Source organism: Saimiri boliviensis, chromosome 8, assembly GCF_048565385.1.
Source record: "Saimiri boliviensis isolate mSaiBol1 chromosome 8, mSaiBol1.pri, whole genome shotgun sequence".
NCBI lineage: Eukaryota > Metazoa > Chordata > Mammalia > Primates > Cebidae > Saimiri > Saimiri boliviensis.
Genome location: NC_133456.1, coordinates 68,059,973 through 68,072,102, shown reverse-complemented (window position 1 = coordinate 68,072,102; position 12,130 = coordinate 68,059,973). Strand labels below are relative to the sequence as shown.

General features: G+C 41.4%; 1 protein-coding gene across 1 annotated transcript in view; it reads left to right on the top strand.

Moving 5' to 3' along the window:
* Positions 1-12,130, top strand: part of ZMAT3 (zinc finger matrin-type 3) — a 90,218-nt gene that overhangs the window by 4,396 nt on the left and 73,692 nt on the right. The window contains exons 2-5 of the mRNA XM_074404576.1: positions 529-626; positions 8,616-8,731; positions 11,158-11,274; positions 11,599-11,656. The gene's annotated coding sequence lies outside the window, so the exon portion shown is untranslated. The remainder of the gene's footprint in view (positions 1-528; positions 627-8,615; positions 8,732-11,157; positions 11,275-11,598; positions 11,657-12,130) is intronic.

Below are 12,130 nucleotides of genomic sequence, written 5' to 3'. Positions count from 1 at the left end.
ATGAATTCCTATTCATTTTTAATTTTTATGCATGAAATTTTACTGAGTAATGGAATTTACCATCCCTGTTCACATTTCTGCATTGACATACCCTGTTCAATGTCATAACCCCTAATTAACCAGCATGTTCACCACAAATGGATCCATTTATAATACCTGGAGAAAGAAGGTTTTTTTCTTTTTGCTCAGTTTATGCCTACCTGGACTGATGACATTGTACCTTGTTCATAAAACATAATCACAAGTTCTTTTAAAAAATAATAAAACATGTAAAAGTCACTTGACATTTCAGACTCTAAGTCCCTTTTTAATTCCAAAAATACACAAAACACTATTTTGTTGGTATTTTTTCATATATTTTGCTATTTTAACAAAGATTAATTCATTTAAGTCTTAATTTGTAAAAAATGACTCAATTGTCTCTTTTTTTTAGGTAGCATGAGTATTTCACGGTAAAAGAAGACAGCTTCGTTCCTAAGTTTGTCCTTCCCGACCTTGGTATTTATTTCCTTTTTGTATTTCTTTCAGAGTACAGTAAGACCAAAGGAGGTACAGCTGCCTCCCCAAAAATCACAGTTCTGTCTGCTGCATGGTTTCCCTGGAGGAAAGAAAAGATAATAACTAAAGTATGTCAAGGAATTAATTGTTAATGAATTTTATGTAAAAACATTTTAAGTTGTGAGTGTTGAGAAATTTGAAATTTATATGGGAACTTCTTTTCCCTTTCTGAAGCCATTCTTCAGAAAAAAGTTCAAATTCTTGTCACAATTCAGATATGGGAAATTAGTTTGCTTTATTTTAAAATGAATTTCTTTATTGTATAAATCAAAGAAAATTATCGAGGCAGGTCGCAGTCATTTTAGGAGGTTTATTAGCGAAAGATAAAAACATGTGCCTGGGAGACAGGTCTACGCCTTTCTTTGAAGGTGATTTTGAGGACTTCAGTATTTAAAGGGGAAAGGGCAAGATGCTGGGAAGTACACAATTTTCATGTGAGAAGTGGGTAGGGGAAAATAGTCATTCATGCCTCTGTCTGGCTCAGCGAATCTGCATTTTTACATAAGACATCATAGACAAATAGGGCAGGGGAAGCAATCAGATACACATTTGTCTCAGGTGAGCAGAGGGATGATTTTGAGTTCTGTCCTATGTCCTCACACCTGTGAAGATAAGCTGTTGATTTAAATTGCCATGGTGAGCTTCAACAGAACCGCTTTAGGGTAGAGATCTGGGGGCCCACAAGGAATTTCCTCCTGGGCAAAATCTGCGGGAGGTATGTATGTAGCTTTTCATCTTTGTAGCCATCTTATTTAGGAACCAAAATAGGCAGGTTTGCATGACCCAGCTTGACTTTTCCTTTTGGCTTAGTGAGTCTGGGGTTCCAAGATTTATTTTCTTTTCACAAATGTCTTTAAGTATTTAGATGTTTTTAGATGTTTTCTCTGATCAGGAAGATTATATAAATGCGTTTCGCGGTTTTTAGGAAGTGGTTAATGCATGAACACACGTTCTTGAATTTTCTTCCAGTCAAATGATCGAAAACTGCTTGTGTGAATAAGAACTTAGACCAGTGGATCTCAAACTCTAGAGAGCTTCAGACTCACCTTGAAGACTTGCTGAAACACAAATTGCTGCGTTCTACCCTCAGGGTTCCCAAGTCTGTACTCCTGGGAAGGGATTTATAAATTTGCATTTCTAACACATTTCTACGTAATGCTGCTGCTGCTGATCCCCATACTCTGAGAACCACTGATTGAAACTGTTCGGTTAAATTAGTGTCTGTCAACCATGGTTCTGCCCTTTCACACTCGAAGGATAGAACGTTAATAGTAGCGTGTCCATATAAGAGTCGAGGCCTTAGAGTGGGGATGGGCCACAGAGGCAGGTGCTGCTGATGCGGTGGGGCAGGTATTGAAATCTTCAGCATGTGGATGTCGGGTGAGAAAGCCCTTCAAATGATTGGTGGTTTTCTTCCTATCCTCTCCTCCCCTGTGAAACCACTCTCCTCTACCCCTCAATAAGAGAGTCCTGGTGCAGATGAAACAGTGCTCATGGGATCGCTTTAGTCCTCATCCAGAAAATAAAACAGCCTTTACCAACAGTTACCCCAGTGCTTCTGAAGGAGTTCAGAAGAAGTAGCTAAATTGCAACACAGCTGAGGTGCAAAGACAAGAAAGGACTTCTTTCTGGTAATTTCTTTTTCCATTTTTGTTTAGAGCACTGTAGTATTATATCGGTCAATCGATCGCTGTAAATGTTAGCCTGAGCAGTGTTCGTGGTTATAGCTCCTTCGTATATTTCCCTTGCTGGGCCAAATTAGCTCTGACTTAAATTTCCAAAGACACTTAAAAATGTGTATTGTTTAATTCCCAAAACAATCCTTTAGGGGTAGAGATCCCACAGTTCAGATGAAGGAATGGAGGCTTAGAGTAGTTAAAGAATTTCTGGGGTTACACAGTAAGTAGTCATCTCTGGCTCCATGAGGTTGCATGAACTTGGCTGAGGTCCATAACTTACATGTGTAAAGTTTCCTCAGCTGTAGAATGAGAATGATACCAGGACCTGCTTTCTGAGGTTGTTTTGAGAACTAAAGAGTTACTCTACACGGTTGTGTACATACACATCATAAATGCTCAGTAAATGTCACCTCTTAGACTGCTAGCGTGGTCCGGTTAGTAAGGCAACTACTAAAACGTACTAATTAGTACGTTTTAAGTTTAGGGGATCATCTGCCTTTTTTTTTTTTTTTTTTTTTTTTGATGTGATGGAGCCTCGCTCTGTCACAGTCCCCAGCTGGAGTGCAGTGGCGGGATCTCCGCGCCCCGGGTTCCATGTCTCCGGCCTCCGCCTCCACGTGGCCTCCGTGCCGGCCGACTCCTTCCCAGAGGCGGGCTCTCCCTCTGTGACCCCGGCTGCAGTACAGTGGTGTGGCCGCAGCTCACCGCAGCCTCAGCCTCTGGGGCTGGAACGACCTTCCTGAGGGACGTGCTCCTGAGGGACGTGCTCGCTCTCCGTGTCCACACCGGCGAGCGGTTGGAAGGGTAAGAACTTCCCAGCGCCATGCCTGCTCCCAGCCTCTCCATCCGGGAGATGTAATGGTTGCTGTTCGAATTTTCGCGGGCGCAGGAATAAGATGGAAAGTCAATCACTGCAGCGGAAGTTTAAAGGAACTCTTTTCATTGGCCAGGGGCCTGGAGGAGGTGGGAGTTCCTGTTGAAGGTCCCTGCCTCCCTTCTCGCATGGATGTCTTTCCGGAGTCCACGCTCTCTTGTGGAAACCTGGCTTCCTCTCTTAAACACCGTGGTTCTCTGTTCCCTTCCGCTCAGTGTGGCAGCTGCTTTCCTCTCCTGATTCTGTCTTTCTGGATTCTCTCACTCAGGTGACAGGAGCGTTCCTTCTCTGGTTTCCCCGCTCTGGGGACCCTTCCCACGCAGAGTGAGCTAGCTCTTTCTCCTCCTCCTTTTTCTCTCCCGGCTTCAATACATCACTTTTCCACAAAAACTTTTCGGGTCCGGTATTTACTTTACCTGTGCACCCACCGTGATCCCCTCTCCCATTCTTGAGAGAGCGAGAGACCAAGAGCCTGGAGCCCACCAGGGAGTGAGCTGAGTGCTCCCCTGCACCCCCAAACCCGCCAACATTTCCACCACAACCTCCCAAAGCAGTGGGATTACAGGTGAATGCCACCACAGCTGGCTAACTGTTTAATTTTCTGGTAGAGATGGAGTCTCACTGTGTTGTCCAGGCTGGTCTTAAACTCCTGGCCTTAAGTAATCCACCCACCTCAGCCTCCCAAAGTGCTAGGATTACAGGCACCAGCCACCGTGCCTGGCCTATCCTGCCTTGTGCCAGGTAATCCTCCTGTGTATTACAGGTCAACAGTCTCTTATCAACAATTTAGAAACCTCAGGTGCTCTGAAAACTATCGTTTTTTTTCTTTTCATAAATCTCGTGGCAAAATCTTTTATGACCTGAACTCATTTGGTGGCACAGTGTAACCTGAACTGTAATAACATGAAGCTCTTGCTGAGTCTGGTATTTTGTTGTGTTGTTTTTTGAGACAGAGTCTTGCTCTGTTGCCCAGGCTGGAGTGCAGTGGCACAATCTCAGCTCACTGCAACCTCTGTCTCCCAGGTTTAAGAGATTCTTGTGCCTCAGCCCTAGTAGCTGGGACTACAGGCTTACTTCACCACACCTGACTAATTTTTGTATTTTTAATAGAGACAGAGTTTTGCCATGTTGGCTAGGCTGGTTTCAAACTCCAAGTGATCTGCCCTCCTGGACCTCAAAAGTGCTGGAATTACAGGCCAACACATGAGTCACCACGTCCAGCCTGCTAATATGGAATTAGATGTCATTTTAATGTCCTTTTTTTTTTTTTTTTTTTTTTTTTGAGACGGAGTTTCGCTCTTGTTACCCAGGCTGGAGTGCAATGGCGCGATCTCGGCTCACCGCAACCTCTGCCTCCTGGGTTCAGGCAATTCTCCTGCCTCAGCCTCCTGAGTAGCTGGGATTACAGGCACGCACCACCATGCCCTGCTAATTTTTTGTATTTTTAGTAGAGACGGGGTTTCACCATGTTAGCCAGGATGGTCTCGATCTCTTGACCTCGTGATCCACCCGCCTCGGCCTCCCAAAGTGCTGGGATTACAGGCTTGAGCCACCGCGCCCGGCCCCCCCCCCCCCTTTTTTTTTTAACCAATTGTATATTTTCTAAGAACAAAGATGTTCATTTATGTAACAACAGTGCAATTATGAAAACCTGGAAATTTATCATTGATACAGTACTTTTTTCTACAAAGTTTATTAAAATTCTACCGATTATAGGCCATTGTGGTGGCTCATGTCTCTAATCCCAGCACTTTGGAAGGCCGAGGTGGGTGGATCACTTGAGGTAAGGAGTTTGAGACCAGCCTGGCCAGCATGGTGAAACCCCATCTCTACTAAAAAAAAAAAAAAAAAAAAAATTATCTGGGCGTGGTGGTGCATATGTGTCATCCCAGCTACCTGGGAGGCTGAGGCAGGAGAATGGTTTCAACCTGGGAGGCAGAGGTTGCAGTGAGCAGATACCATGCCATGCACTCCAGCCTGGGCAGGATGCTTTCCTCAAATACCTGGTGACCCAGGCTATCAGTTTATATTTTATAAAGAGGCTCCAAAAAGGCTGGGTGTACTCCTTGACATGTAGGGATTCATTGGAGGGCAATCAGCTGTTAGGATCTCCAAAACTAGGGCAATTGGTTTAACCATATTTTGAGTCTCCCAGGGTTTAAGTGAGGTGAGTCAATATGCGTGTTTTTGGTAGTTAACTTATGGCATCCTCCTCTTCTCTGTTCTCATTTCTCCATCTGTTTTTCATCTTCCCAAAATTTGTTGATATCTTTTGTAAGTTGGTGTTCCCGATTTTCCTTGTGAATTTATCCTTTTCAAAAATCCATTTAATACATTTTTAGGTGGGACTAAAGGGAGAGGAATTAAACTTCCATAGTCAATGTAGCATCTATTTCTGCTTAATGTATTTTATTCTCTTTAATGAACTTTAGAATCCATTTTCCATGTTACACCAGCTTATCTACCCATCTACATATGGGAATTTATTTAGAATTGCATTAAATCTATAGGTTAATTTGCAGGGAACTGACATTTTAACAACACTGAAAGAATTTCCATTCTAGGAATTCTCCATTTTTTAAATGTTCTTTAGCATGTATTTCAGGCTGGGCACGGTAGCTCACACCTGTAATCCCAGCACTTTGGGAGGCCAAGTCGGGTGGATCACCTGCATTCAGGAGTTTGAGACCAGCCTGGCCAACATGGCGAAACCTCGTCTCTACTAAAAATACAAAAATTAGCTGGGCACATGCTGGAAGGTGCCTGTAATCCCAGCTGCTTGGGAGGCTGAGGCAGGAGAATTGCTTGAACCTGGGGGGCAGAGGTTGCAGTGAACCGAGAGCCCCATTGCACTCCAGCCTGGGAGACAAGAATGAAACTCCATCTCAAAAAACAAACAAGCAAACAAAAACATGCATTTCAGTAAACTACTACCAGATACTTTAAATGGAGCTTATATGTTTCTTTATAATCTTATCCATAGGTATTTCATTGTTTTGATTGCTCTAGGGAACAGATCCCTACTCCAACATTTCCATTACATTTTATAACTAATTTTAGAAAATAAAACTGATTTGTATATTTGTCTTGTAACTGATCACCTTGATGAAATCCTACAAGTTCTGAAAAAATTTAGTTGAATCTTCTATAAAAATGTGAGTAAGGGCTGGGCGCGGTGGCTCAAGCCTGTAATCCCAGCACTTTGGGAGGCCGAGGCGGGTGGATCACGAGGTCGAGAGATCGAGACCATCCTGGTCAACATGGTGAAACCCTGTCTCTACTAAAAATACAAAAAATTAGCTGGGCATGGTTGCACGTGCCTGTAATCCCAGCTGCTCAGGAGGCTGAGGCAGGAGAATTGCCTGAACCCAGGAGGCGGAGGTTGCGGTGAGCCGAGATCGCGCCATTGCACTCCAGCCTGGGTAACAAGAGCCAAAACTCCGTCTCAAAAAAAAAAAAAAAAAAAAAGTGAATAAATATAATTTACAAATGTGTATCATGTATCATGTTTTATAACAGCATGAGATTAAAGCTGTTTTTCTAAGCTTGATATATTTTGTTTATTTCTTGCAGCAACTAATTTGTGAGATTTTTTTTCTATTTCTTTTTATCCAAATATACATGATATATTAGAAATTCTTCTGATGGAGATTTATTACACACTTTCATTTGATTATTCCATCATCAAATAAATTTGAAAAATGCTGTCTTAAAATACTCAACACCTAACACAGTGTCAGATACTTAATAGTAGCTCAAAAAGTACTTGCTAAATGAATAAATGAATGAGTAAATGTTTTTTTTTTTTTTTTTTTTTTTTTTTTTTTTTTTTTTTTTTTTTTTTGAGACAGAGTTTCGCTCTTGTTACCCAGGCTGGAGTGCAATGGCGCGATCTTGGCTCACCGCAACCTCCGCCTCCTGGGTTCAGGCAATTGTCCTGCCTCAGCCTCCTGAGTAGCTGGGATTACAGGCACGCACCACCATGCCCAGCTAATTTTTTTGTATTTTTAGTAGAGACGGGGTTTCACCATGTTGACCAGGATGGTCTCGATCTCTTGACCTCGTGATCCACCTGCCTCGGCCTCCCAAAGTGCTGGGATTATAGGCTTGAGCCACCGCGCCCGGCCATGAGTAAATGTTTTCAATCTTCCCAGTTACCTTCCTCAGGCTTAATTCTCTAAACCCCTACAGATGGGATGTTTTCCAAAAACTCTCCAAAGTGAATATTTCATAACATCTCTGGACACCCACATTAGTGTTTAACACATTTCAATGTCAGGAAACTTCTTTACTTTCAGGCTATTTTGCTGTAGCTTAAGTCATTTCCTTTCGTTTCCTTTAGTACTCCTAGAGAGCTGGTTACCAGTCTGTGTGTAAGAATATGAGAAGAACATTACATGGAACTCAAAATTTAAAGATTTGCTTTAGAAATTCTTTCCTTTTTCCTCCACTGTGATTCTATAAAATGATGATAATTCTGGAAACTAGGGGGAGAAGTAGATTTATTCATTGCAGATATTAGAAAGCCATGTCTAACAATTTTAGAGAGTGGTAGTATTTAAATATGAAGGAAAAGTGATATTTAAATATGAAGATGTTTATCTCACTGTCCTCAGAATTCTTTGGAAAAATGGTTTTCAAACTTGACCACATTTTAAAAATACCTGAGGAATGTAATAAAATATAAATAATTTTAGTCCTTACCTCAGGTATATTGAATTTGGATCTTAGATGTTGCTTAGAAAATTGTAATAAAAACAAAAAATACATAACAATAACTTTCCCAGTGAATGGCCAGGTCTACTGTGTTAAAATTTCTTATGTCAGAACTTGATTTAAATTATGTAAATATTATTTACTTTGAGCCATAGATTGTATTATTGCTATTTTTCATATACCTTTCCTTTTCTTTTTTCTTTTTAAAAGATGGGGGTCTCACTATGCTGCCCAGGCTGGTCTTGAACTCCTGGGCTCAAGCAATCCTCCCACTTTGGCCTCCCAAAGTGCTGGGATTACAGGCATGAGCCACTGCACCCAGCCTCATAGGCTTTTTAATATTTCTTGGAGTTAAAATTATCCTATATTTTAGTGTTTCATTTTTATGTATATATTGCTAATTCTTTCCACACTCAGTCGACGATATACAGGTTGAAACCTGTTAGATAATTTATGTCATATGCATTTTCCCCCAGAGCCTTCTATTCTCCTCCAATTTTGTATTTTCAGTTTAAAACAACACAACTACATAGTTCCTATATTGGTGGTTTTTCTGTGTCAAATCTGCTTATTTTATTTCATGTTGTTTTCCTTCTTTATTCCTCATTTTAATAATGCATATTAGCTACAACATCGTAGGACAGCATGAGGCATATATTTCTGAGAACTTACATGTGCAAACATTTCTTTGTTTACATCTTACAAATAATTGACACTGTCTTTACGTGGGCTATGATGACGAAGTACCATAACCGGATAACTTAAATGATGGAATGTGTTTCTCACAGTTCTGGAGGCTGAAAGTCTGAGTGCCAATACGGCAGATTTCTGGTGATGGCCCTCTTTCCAGCTTACGGAGTGCTGCCTTCTTACTGTGTCCTCACATGGAGGGGAGAGGAACAGAGTAAGTTTTCTGTTGTCTCTTCTAGGGACACGGATCCCATAATGGGGGTTTCTACTCTCATGACCTCTTTTGTTGTTGTTGTTATAAAGTCTTGTTCTGTTACCCAAGCTGGAGTACAGTGGCATGATGATAGCTCAGTGTAACCTCAAACTCCTGGGCTCAAGTGATCCTTGCATCTCAGCTTCTCAAGTAGCTGGGACTACAGGCACATACCACCATGTCCAACTCTTACTATTTTTTTAGAGATGGGATTTTGCTATATTGTCCAGACTGGTCTCTAACTCCTGGCCTCAAGTGTTCTACCATCTTGGCCTCCCAAAGCTTTGGGATTACAGGTGTAAGCCACTGCCACTGACCCCCACATGGCCTCTAAACGTAATTATCTCCCAAATACACCATCCCCATATACTATCACACTGGAGGTTAGGGCTTCAATATATAAAGTTTGGGGGGTTGTAATTCAGTCCATAGCAAATCATTTAGTTGATTATAGAATTAAGATTGAAGTTGTATTCATTCACCCAGAATTTTGAAGACATTACCTCATTGTTACCTAGATGCAATGTTGAGAAGGTCCATATCATTCTTGTTCTGGTTTTTTATATATAATTTGTCTTTTCTGGAAGCTTTTAGTATCTCCTTTTTATTCCTGATGTTTCCATGCTTTGGTTTGGCTCATTTTTTAATACATTGTGCTCAGCAGTAGGGAATCCTTTTATGAAATTGGACATTTATGTTCTTCAATTCTGGGAAAATCTTTTAATTATTGATATAATTTGGATATTTGTGTCACCTGAATCTTGCATCGGAATGAAAATCTCCAGTGTTGGAGGAGGAGCCTGATGGGAGGTGTTTGGGAACATGGGGTGTATTCCTCATGGCTTGGTGCTGTCCTTGAAATAGTGAGTCCTCATGAGGTCTGGTTGTTTAAATGTGTATGGCATCTGCCCCCATCCACTCTCTCTTGCTCCTGCTCTTGCCATGTGACACATATGTTCCCCCTTTGCCTTCTGCCATGATTGCAAGTTTTCTGAGGCCTCCCCTGAAGCTCAGCAGATGCCAGCATCATGCTTCCTGTACTTTCTGAAGAACTGTGAGCCAATTAAACCTCTTCATTTTATAAATTATCCAGCCTTGGGTATTTCTTTATAGCAATGCAAGAACAACCTAATACAATTATGTCCCACTTTTATGTTCTTTGATCCTCTTAAAATTCCGTTAGGCCGGGCGCAGTGGCTCAAGCCTGTAATCCCAGCACTTTGGGAGGCCGAGGCGGGTGGATCACGAGGTCGAGAGATCGAGACCATCCTGGTCAACATGGTGAAACCCCGTCTCTACTAAAAATACAAAAAATTAGCTGGGCATGGTGGCACGTGCCTGTAATCCCAGCTACTCAGGAGGCTGAGGCAGGAGAATTGCCTGAACCCAGGAGGTGGAGGTTGCGGTGAGCCGAGATCGCGCCATTGCACTCCAGCCTGGGTAACAAGAGCAAAACTCCGTCTCAAAAAAAAAAAAAAAAAAAAAAAAAAAAAATTCCAATAGTTTGGGTGTTTGAACTTCTGGATTAAAGCTGTATTTTTTTAAACCATTTTTCTTGTGTTAATCATCTCTGACTTTTGGGCAACTTTTTTCAACTTTACCTGTTAGTACTTCTATTGAGTTTTTATCTTTATGGTTGTTCTTTGATCACATTTATAATCATTTCTTAGAGCGATTTTTTTTTTTTTTGGTCTTGTGTGGTGGTTTAGTGTGTCCACAAATTTTTTGATGCTCCTATCAAAACACTGTAGCCTAATAACCCTCTTCTTGCATATGGGCTCGGTTAGTAACTTGTAATGAACTTTTAGAAAAGAGCGAGTGATAGTGTGTGACTTTGGGTACTAGGTTGTAAAGGAAACCGGGGCTTTCTGATTGCCTTTTCTCTTGATTACTTGGCTCTGGAAGAAACCAGTAACTATGTCTTGAGAACCCCCAAGAATCTTATGGCGAGGTCTGTGTAGATAAACTGAGGTATCTTAGCAGCAGCCATGTAATGAACTATCTTAAAGAAGGTCCTCCAAATCTTCAGAAAACTGCAGCCCTGGATGACAGCTTGACTGCAGTTTTATGAGAGACTCTGATTCTAAACCATTTAGCTAAGTTGCTCCCAGATTCTTGACTCACAGAAACTGTGTGAGATAATATTTGTTGTAAGTTGCTAAGTTTTAAAGTAATTTGTCATGCAGCAATAGATAAAGAAAATGCTTTGCCTCTGAGTGTTTTTTTTTTTTTTAAATAGCATCCTGCTCTTGTTTCACAGATATCCTATTGTCTGTTATTTCATAGGACATGAATAGTCATTATTTGTGTATTTTAAGTTTTCATTTGCTCACTGCATTGTTTCTAATTCTTTTGGATTTCTTTCTTTCTTTTTTTTGTTTAATTAGGGATAGTTGACGAAAAGCCAAAAAGATGGAAGAGGACACATGCTGGGAGTGAGGTGTGGGGAGAAGAGGAAAACAAATGTCAAAGTCGGCTACAAAAATCAAGAAAAATAAAGTAGAGTAAGTGATAAATAGCCTATAAAGGAGATAATTATGTATATATTCTAGAGCAGGGGCCCTCGACCTCTGGTACAGTCCATGGCCTGTTAAGACCACACAGCAGGAGGTGAGTGGTGGGTGAGCAAAGCTTCATGTGGATTTACAGCCACTCTCTACTACTCACGTTACCACCGGAGCTCCGCCTCTTGCCAGATGAATGGAGGCATTAGATTCTCATAGGAGTGTGAACCCTATTGTGAACTGCGTGTGCAAGGGATCTAGGTTGCACGCTCCTTATGAGACTCTAATGCCTGATGATCTGTAACTGTCTCCCATCACCCCCAGATGAGGCCGTCTGGTTGCAGGAAAACGAGCTCAGGGCTGCCACTGATTCTACATGATGGTGAGTTGTATCATTATTTCATTATATATTACAATGAAATAATAATAGAAATAAAGTACACAATAAAGGTAATGCCCTTGAATCACCCAAAATCATCCATACCCCAGTCCATGGAAAAATTGTCTTCCACGAAACTGGTCCCTGGTGCCAAACAGGTCGGGAGCTGCTGCTCCAGAGGTCTGCTTTGCTCACTCAAAATCATGAGAAGCATTAAACACGGTCTGTCAACCTGATTTCATCAACTATCATTGGCACTCAAATTTCTTTTCTTTTCTTTTCTTTTTTTTTTTTTTGAGATTGGAGTCTTGCTGTCACCCAGGCTGGAGTGCAGTGACACCACCTTGGCTTACTGCAACTTCCGCTTCCTGGGCTCAAGTGATTCTCCCACCTCAGCCTCTCCAGTAGCTGTGATGACAAGCGTGCACCACCACACCCAGTTAATTTTTTGTATTTTTAGTACAGACAGGATCTCAC